Here is an 8534-nt window from a genome sequence, read left to right as displayed (position 1 = left end):
GGCGGGCGGGTGCATCCCCCGCCGCCCAGTCCACGGGCCCGGCCGGGGGCGAGCGCCCGCCCGGGCTGGGAGAGGAGGGGGCGGCGCGACGCGGGCGGAGCCGCCGATTGGTCGAGCCCAGGTTGGCACCGCCCCCGGCGACCCCGCAAGCCCCACCTACATTTAAAGATCCCACATTCCCGGGAGCCCCCTTCAGCCCCCAGAGCTCAGCTGGTCCTCAAACTCGCTCTCTGGCTGGACGCAATAGAGGGGACCTTACTTAGCGAAGCGACAACTCCCGCCCCTGACAACTCTCGGTAACTCCTAGCCACCCCCTTTCCAAAATCGAGTCCCCAAACTCCAGGCATCCTTCAACCCCTCAAATACACGCATTTGCTGAGGGGATAACTTTGCAAAGCGACTGGACACCTCCCTCCTGAGATGACCTCCTCAGATGTCCTGCTTGCAGTCTATTGCTGAGTGCAGGGTACCTACGACCCCGACGTGCGGGCTTCTAGGAGTTGAGGGGGTTCCTGCTAGAACCATGGGTCCAAGGCCATCTTCTTTGAGACTTAGCCCCCCCTCTCCATTTCTAACCCTTACCACCAATATCAGGATGACAGGCCAGCAGAGGCCTGCTTTGGGGGTGTCCAAAACCACGCTCCTTTCTCCTGGCACAGAAGGTGTCCTTGGGCAACTCATTCATTCAACTTAATAATGGCTGGAAGGGGCCTTGGGGATGGGGAGGGGGGAGCTCTTTCCTCCTCCTCCCCCAGGCTGCCAAACTACCTAGGCCTTACCCTGTCCCTGCCTGGCTGGGGGTGACTGAGTGCAGCTCTGCCCCGCCCCCCCCAGTCCCCCACTGTTTTCTTCCCAGCTCGGAGCTTGGGACAGGGTTGGGAACATCTGATTGCTCGTCACTGCCTGTAGGCAGCTGATTTGTTTCCTCTGTGGTGTCTGGAAAATAGCTGGACTGAATGAGGATGAGCGGATGGCTGCCTGGGCAGGGGGTGGTCTCATGGGCTCCTGATGAGGCTGTGCAGGGCCAGGTGATGGCCTGGGGTTGGTGGACAAGACTTCTGTTTCTCATCCAAGCCTGTTAGGAACACCTTGAAGAAGGCCTGGCTGTGGTGGCCGTGGAGGCCTGGGGACCACTCATGCCCTGTCATGTCTGCAGGGGTGCCAGCATGGGGGACCCTTAAATGGATGCACTCGCAGCCATGCCTTCTGTAATCCCCATCCACCCATCCACTCACCAGCCCCCCATCCCAGGCCTGCCTGGGCTGCTGGGGGCTCTTTCTAAAGCACGGTTGTGCTGGAACCACCCACACCTCCTTTGGGACCTGGCACAGATCCTTGTACTGCATTCAGGGCCCCAGCCCCTGCCAACTTGAGCCTGCCCCTGTGCGGATCCCTGCCCCACAAGAAACATTCGCACCGTGCCCATGGGCTGACTCCAGCCCGCGCCAGCTTCTGTGGAGTGCCCACAGCATCGGATGCATTTTGAGTTCAAGTGCAACATGTAAATGTCCAGATATTCACAAAAGCATGGGCCACAGACCCTGGAGGCTCCTCCAGGCCCTCCTGCAGGCTCTGCACCCATCTTCTCTCTCTGGAAAGATCCCTCTTTCCCCTTTGGGCTCATCTGCCCTAAGAGATCAGGGACCCCCTTCAAGGGGCTAAACTTCGGATGGTTGACCTGGTGAATGACCACTGTCCACCCAAGTCTGCCCTCCTGCCTACTTGAGCCTCACCCCTGGAGACAAGGCTGGCAGAGGTGGACAAGGGTCAGGGGTAGACAGATGTGGGGCTGTGGTGGGCAATGCCCGAGATTTCATTGCAGACAGAGCCTCTTATCAGCCCATGGTTGGCTGGAAGAGATGAGAAGAGCCTACAAATGAACTTGTTGGTTGGGATGCTCCCAGAGAGACTCGCTCCCAGGAAAGGCCTAAACAACAGGCAGGCGATGGGGCAGTGGCTGAGCAGGGAGCCCCTCTTCCAGAGGCCTGAGGGCTAGGCCACAAGTCCAGGGCAGCGGCCAAGGGTCCAGGTGCCAGAGACCTGGGAGAGCCTCACAGGGGCTGAGGGACCCATAGGTTGCCTGAGTAGGGATGGACTGGCCACCTACCCTCTACCCCCAGCTGTACATTCACAGAAATCTCAGACCCAACTGGGGCCTGACAGATGGCTGTGCAGGAGGTTGGACCCTGCGTCCTGCCTGACAGTGGAGATGGCAGGGTGGGGAATATATTCACTCATTCGTTCATTCGTGTAGCCACCGAGCCCCTTTCCTGAGTTTGGTGCTGGGAATGCAGAGTCTGAGATACAAACTTGTCCTCCTTGGAGCTGAATTTCTAGAACTCTGGGAAGAACCCTCTCCCAACAAAAGGACCAGTAAGAATTCTAGATACACAAGTATTAGAAAGCAATCCGATGAAGTCGAGAAAGATAGGAACAGATGGGGAGACCTTGGGGCAGTCATGGGAGGCCTCCCAGAAGGGGCAACATTCAAAAGGGGCCAAGGAGCCAGTCCCAGAAGAGTCAGAATAGGGCACCGGGTGGAGGTACTGCAAGGATCAAGACACTGCGGTGGGACCCAGGAGGGCATGTTTGAGGAAGAGAAGGGAGACCAGTGTGGCCAGAGGAAAGGGGCAAAGGGGAGGGGCCGAGACAGAGGCTGGCAGGGGTCCCACCTGCAGAGATGTGTGTGTGAGGACTCTGAGCAGGGTGCAAGTCATGGAGGGTTAAGCCCCTAGGGTTCTGTGACTAGTAGGGGCAGGAAGGGGAACAGGAAGGCCCCAGGGAGCTGGGGCAGGTGTCTCAGAGGGTTTGTTCCTGGGCTCTCTAGGATTCAGGGACTTAGAGAAGCGTCACTCATTCTATCAGCGTTTATTGAGCACCTCCTGTATACAAGAGATAAGCCTGAAGTGGAGATAGCGAGGTGCAGAAGACACACGGAATCCCCCAAACTCATGTTTTCAGCAGGCAAGATGAGATCTTGAGTCAATACATACATAGAACTGGCCCCTGCAGATGGTCCACAGGGGAAATGAGACCAGGGAGTGGTGGGGAGGGGCTTTGCCTGCCAGCCCCTCAGCCCCTGCTCTGACAGAGGTGGGAGCCTGGGGTGACAGGCCGGCAGGGAAGCAGCTCTACCATCAGCACAGAATCCCCGCAAAGCAGCCGAGGCCTGGAAGCCCTTTCCCCTGCCTGCCCCCGCCCATCCCTCCCCCCCATCTCCCCCCTTTCACACCCACCAGGGGACGTCCCCTGGGGCTGTCCTGTCCCTATAGCTGGCAGGGCTTCCCTGTTCCAGACACCAGCGTCCCCTCCCTTCTCACACTCAGGCTGGAAGGCTCCAAATTAACGCTTCCTTTCTGGCCACGCCCACATCCAGTGGGACCTCAGGCCTGTCCATCCTTGCCCCTGAATTCACCCAGGACGCCCCAGTGTCCGCATCCCTTGCAGCCCCTGCTGCAGCAAAGGCCCTGGGGGCAAAGGCATGACTGAGCGCAGTGTCCCGCTGTCTGGTCCTACTCTGGTCCTACTCGTTTGATGAGTCTCCCCACCCAAATTCCAGTCCACCCAGGACCCCAGAACATGACCTTATTTGGAAACAGGGTCTTTGCAGATAGCGTTAGATGAAAATGTGATCCTACTAGATCCTACTGGGAGGGGGTCCTGCTAGGAAGGCCACGTGAAGACAGATGCGGAGACTGGAGCGATGTGGCCAGAAGCCATGGGACTCCTGGAGCCCCCAGGAAGGGGAAGAGCCAAGAAGAAGATCCTGCCCTGGAGCCTCTGGAGGGGACCCGGCCCTGCCTGCACGTGGATTTCAGGCTCTGGCCTCCAGAACTGTGAGAGAAGACATGTCTGTTGTTTTAAGGTTGCGGGCCTTTGTGACTGCACCCCTGGGAAGTCATGCAGTGGTCACAAACAAGGGTCCCTCCCTCGCTGAGCCTCAGTTCCCTCGGCAGGGCAGTGGGGGCCCTCTGAGGGCAGTGAGAGGGGCTAGGGCGCTAATCCCCCCTCAAATGTGCTAGTACACACGTGCTCACTGGATGCTCCCAGTTGCTATGGGCCTGATCAGGACCGGAATGGTTCAGGCGCCTTCCTGGCTTCTCTGGCTCCAGTCCAGTCTCTGCCAGCCTGCCCCCCCCCCAGAGGGATCTTTCCTTGCTAAAATCTCATCACGTTGCTTCTAATTCCGATTGCTCCGTGGCTCCCCGTGGCCCTCATGCCATCCGTACAATTAGACCCCCAGCACGACTCCAGTGGGACACCAGCAAAGGCCTACTTGCCCTTCTAGATGTAGCTCAAACAGCAAGAACACCTCTTCCAGGATGCTTTCCCAGGTTTCCCAGAGCATGACAAATCCCTCCCTCCCCGTGGTTCCTCAGCATTGGGCAGAAACCTGGCCACACACAGTCCCTCTTCCATGCCCACCCAGTTCAGTCCCAGAATCTGCCCATTTCTCTCCATCCCTGACTCCACGCAGTCCTGGCCCAGCCAACTCTACCCAGTTGCCTCCTGGGCTCCCCTCTGGCCTTCTGCCACTTCCGCTCCTGCCCCAACAGTCCCTGCTCTCCACAATAGTTACAGAGGCTTTTGAAAATTGTAAATGAGACCATCATGTCTCCCCTGCTCACATACCCTCCATGGCTCCCCAGTGCTCTGCAGTCCACTCCTTTACCTCAGCCCCTACGTGCAGAGCCCTCTGTCTTCATCTTCCTCCTCTCTCCCCCTTGCTCTTTTTGTTCCAGTTAGAGCAGCCTCCTCACTGTTCCACAAACATGTCAAACTCATCTCTGCCTCAGGACCGTTGCACATGCTGTTCACACTGCCTGGTATGCTGTTCTCCCAGTTCCCACCTGGGAGGCTCCTCCTCCTCCAGGTGGCAGCTCATGGTCACCTCCCTGGAGAGGCCCCTCTGCCCCAGTCATTCTCTAACACATCACTGTGTTTTATTTTCCTCCCAGTATGTCTCACAAGGGCTGATCTGAGCCTGCCTCAGTCCCTGCTGTGCCGCCAGCACCCAGCCCAGGGCACATAGTACCGCTCAGTGTTTGTTGACTGATTACATGACCATACATATCTAGAACTGTTCTCCATTCTCCCCACACCCCCACCAGCGGCTCACCCCTGACCCTGGATATCAGCCAATGTTTGCAGGCAAAAGAAAGAGAAAAGGAGCTGCTCCCTAAAAGTGTTTCAGGGAGTAAGACCACAGAATCTGGGTGTTGGAGGCTATAGGGGTGGGGGACCTTCCAACCTGGGGCAATGCCCCCCTCCTGGCTGTGTGACACAGCGCAGGTTACCCAGCCTCTCTGGGCAGGTTCCCCGCCACCAGTGATTGGAGAAAATGGACAGTCACTCTCTGGGGGCTCTAGAAGGCATAGCTGTTTTGTTGTTATATTTTGTTTGTATGACGTCAAAGGTTGGCACTTTTTTCTTAAGTCACCAATTTTTCTACCCAGCTCCTGAGCCACCTCTACTCCCAAACAATAGCCGAGTCTGGATTCACTCACCCTGATGTGCGGGGGTCTCCCTGAAGAGCCACCACCAAAGGGCCTGTTCCCTTCAGTCCTGCTGGATTACCACCTGGCTGGCAAGGGGCTGAGCTGCCTTTCCTCTCCTCTTGACCTGCAAGGACCAGATACGGGGTGTGGGGTAGAGACAGGGCCCCAGGAGGGTGGGGTGCAGATAGCCCCCAGACTGCAACAGTCTTTAGAGTCGATCTGTCTTCTGACTACCTGAAATACCTTGTAAGTTTTAAGGAAGCTTAAGATCAGTGGTGTTGTCTGTCCAGTGGGGCCATGTTTCTGGGCTCAGGCCCCTCGATGAGCCCCTGCTGATACCTCTACCCCATATCAAGCACCCTCCCTGGAAACCCCACTTCCTTCCACAGGACACTGCACACTAAAGGCTCTATCTGCCTTTCCCCATGCTGTTCCCTGTCCTGCCCCCACATCTCCCCCCTCCCGAATTCATTCATCACAGGGTGATCTAGGTGTGTGAGGCTGGGACAGGCTGGTGTGAGGTTGAAGGAGATAGGGATCCCTGACTTGACCAGCTGCATTCTTGGCCACCCCCAAATCCTCACCTGGTCTGTAGTTGCCCTGGGGTCTGTAACACCCTCAAGGAATTCACTCAGTACTGGGCTGTTGCCAGAGCCCCTCGGTACCCAAGCTCCACCCTGGAGGAGGGGGCCAAAGAGGATGCAGAGCAGCCCCATGGCAGAGAGGGCTAAGGGAGCTCAACCCCAGAAGGGGACTGAAGGGGAAACACAGTCTCAAGTGGACGTCCAGTCGCCCTTCCTCTTGCTGGGGGTCTGGAGTGGGGCGAATGGCCCCCTGGACGGCTCAGGGGCTGCCTGTTCTGCTCGGGGCGGCGGCGGGGGGGGCATCTGACTCTAGCCCTGGGAGAACAGGGCAATTGTCCAAGGTCACCCAGTGGGTTGGTGTGTCAGAGTGGAGATTACTCTAACAGCTCTGGAAGTACCCCTTGCCCTCCCTCCCCATCTCCCCCTCATCAGCCAGACTACTTTTGAGGTCTAGGGCAGCCTGAGGAGGCTGGGGGAAGAGGGTCGAGGAGGGACAAGAGACCTGGGAACCCGGAGGGAGCCAGGTGAGGGGCTTATCCACTCAGTCCCGTCTGGGCCTCCAGAAGGGTGGAGAGACTTGGAGAGAGTATGGAACCCCCACCCCCCAGTTCCAGACAGGGCCCTGAAGCCCCACCCTGACAGTTAAACGCAGGGAGCAGAGGACCCTAGAGCTGACACCACCAGCCGAGTTCTGGGGTTAGTGAGTCCGCCACAAGCACAGCTCTGCCTCTGTCCAGCTGGGTGACCTTGGCTAAGTGCTAACCCTCTCTGGTCTCAGCCCCTTTCCCAGTCAATGGGGTGGGGGCGGGGGGGTGGAGCTTAGGGAAGAGAGCAGAACAAGAGCTCCCACGCACAGTAGGCTGGCAGGTGGGGGGTTCCCTTCCACTCTGCAGTGGGCCAGCCGGGGGAATCCCCATCACACTCAGTGGGAGGTGGAAAGGACTGAGGGGCAGTGAAGGGGAAGGGAGCAATGGAACGGCTCCCCCCCCATGACCCCTCCCCCCCTGCAAGCGCCGGAGGGTCCCCTTGTCTCCACCTTCACCTCTGTGGGAGGACATCTCCGCATTTCAAATTCCCAGAGTGGTAGCCCCCTCCTCATAGGGGTATGCAGGGGGCGTCTGGAGTGACTCGGGGCTTCGAATTGGGCGGGGAGGGGGGGATGGAAGGGGTTTCCCTCCCTCCCGCATCTCCCCCTTTGAATTCCCAAAGTCGGGGCAAACCCAGACCAAAACGCCCACCAAGGAGAATGGGAGTGCCGCTGGGACCTCCGCCCTGTAAACCGCCCCCCGCCCCAATGCCCCACTACTGCCTACTCACCGGCCAGAGACGGCCGCCGCCGCCGGAGCCCCAGCGCCTGGCCCGAGCGCGAAGACAAGTGCACGGCCGGGCAAGGGCGTGTGAACCGGGAGGGTGTGCGCGCGCCGCCGCAGAGCTGACCCCCTCCCCGCCGACCTGGGCCCCGCCCCGTCTCCCGGGGAGGGGCGCCTACCCGGTGGAGCGAGAGAGGCGGACTGCGGCGGCCACCGGGCGACCCCCTCTCCCACAACGCTTCTCCAGAAAGGGTGGGGAGGGAATCCCCCTCCCCGCAGGGGTGTAACAGCCAATCCCAACGAACGCTCAAAGAGCTGGGAGGACCCTCTGCCGCTCCTGGCCCACGTCGTTCATGTTACAGATGGGGAAACTGAGACCCAGAGATGGGGAGCCCTTGGCCAGGGCCCAGCGCCCCAGCAGCATAGAAATGCGGCTGCCCGCCTCTCTCTGGGGGTCGCTCTCCGGCGTCCGGGGAAGGAATGGAGCCAGGGCAAGAAAGGAAGGCAATTAAGCCCCCAACCTTGAGCGGGCGGTGGGGCCTGGGAGATCCAGGGGGAACCCGGAGGCTTCAGGCAGCTGGTGACGACGGTGCTGGGGCTAGAAGGTCCCAGTGAGGGAGGGGTACGCCGGGTGGCCACACAACAAACCACGGAAAACTTCTCTAATGTCATTATTGGGCTATGACGCCCCCCATCTCCGCGCACGATTCAGGGACCCCGCTGAACATGAACAGCGGGGGCCTGGGCAGCGAGATTGTGAAGGTCATTCGGCCAAATTATAAGAATGCGGCTCCCGGGGTTTGGGTCACTGGGGGATGGCGGAGGGGGCGCTGCGCAGGGCTCAGCCCCTCCTGCGACCTTGGCCCTGCTCAAGCCCCTCTCTGAGCCGATTTCTTGTGACTGGACAGCATCCACTTCTGGGGTCCCTCCAGCTCTCAGAGGTCTTTGGGGCTGCCGGCTACATTTTGCTCTTCTCCTCCAGCTCACCCCCAGTAGGAGTGGTGCTCTCCCAGACCACCGAATTCTCCCTCACCGCCCCCTGCCCCCCGCAGCCCCACCCGCCCAGTCTCTGAACCCCCACCCACCTTCTGCTGGCCTGGGATGAGGGGGTTTCCTCTGGGAGCCAGGAGGCTTCCACTAGC

General features: G+C 59.5%; 1 protein-coding gene across 6 annotated transcripts in view; it reads right to left on the bottom strand.

Moving 5' to 3' along the window:
• Positions 1-8534, bottom strand: part of KCNN1 (potassium calcium-activated channel subfamily N member 1) — a 37096-nt gene that overhangs the window by 25358 nt on the left and 3204 nt on the right. For 5 of the 6 annotated variants that reach the window (XR_004624644.1, XM_034658051.1, XM_034658054.1 and 2 more), the window contains exons 1-2: positions 7400-7619; positions 5508-5622 (exon numbers count right to left, since the gene is read on the bottom strand). The gene's annotated coding sequence lies outside the window, so the exon portion shown is untranslated. Of the gene's footprint in view, positions 1-5507; positions 5623-7399; positions 7620-8534 lie in introns of those variants that run through there. The other variant, XM_034658052.1, reaches the window with a different exon arrangement.

Source organism: Ailuropoda melanoleuca, chromosome 4, assembly GCF_002007445.2.
Source record: "Ailuropoda melanoleuca isolate Jingjing chromosome 4, ASM200744v2, whole genome shotgun sequence".
Taxonomy (NCBI): Eukaryota; Metazoa; Chordata; class Mammalia; order Carnivora; family Ursidae; genus Ailuropoda; species Ailuropoda melanoleuca.
This window is presented reverse-complemented; position numbering and strand designations above follow the sequence as displayed.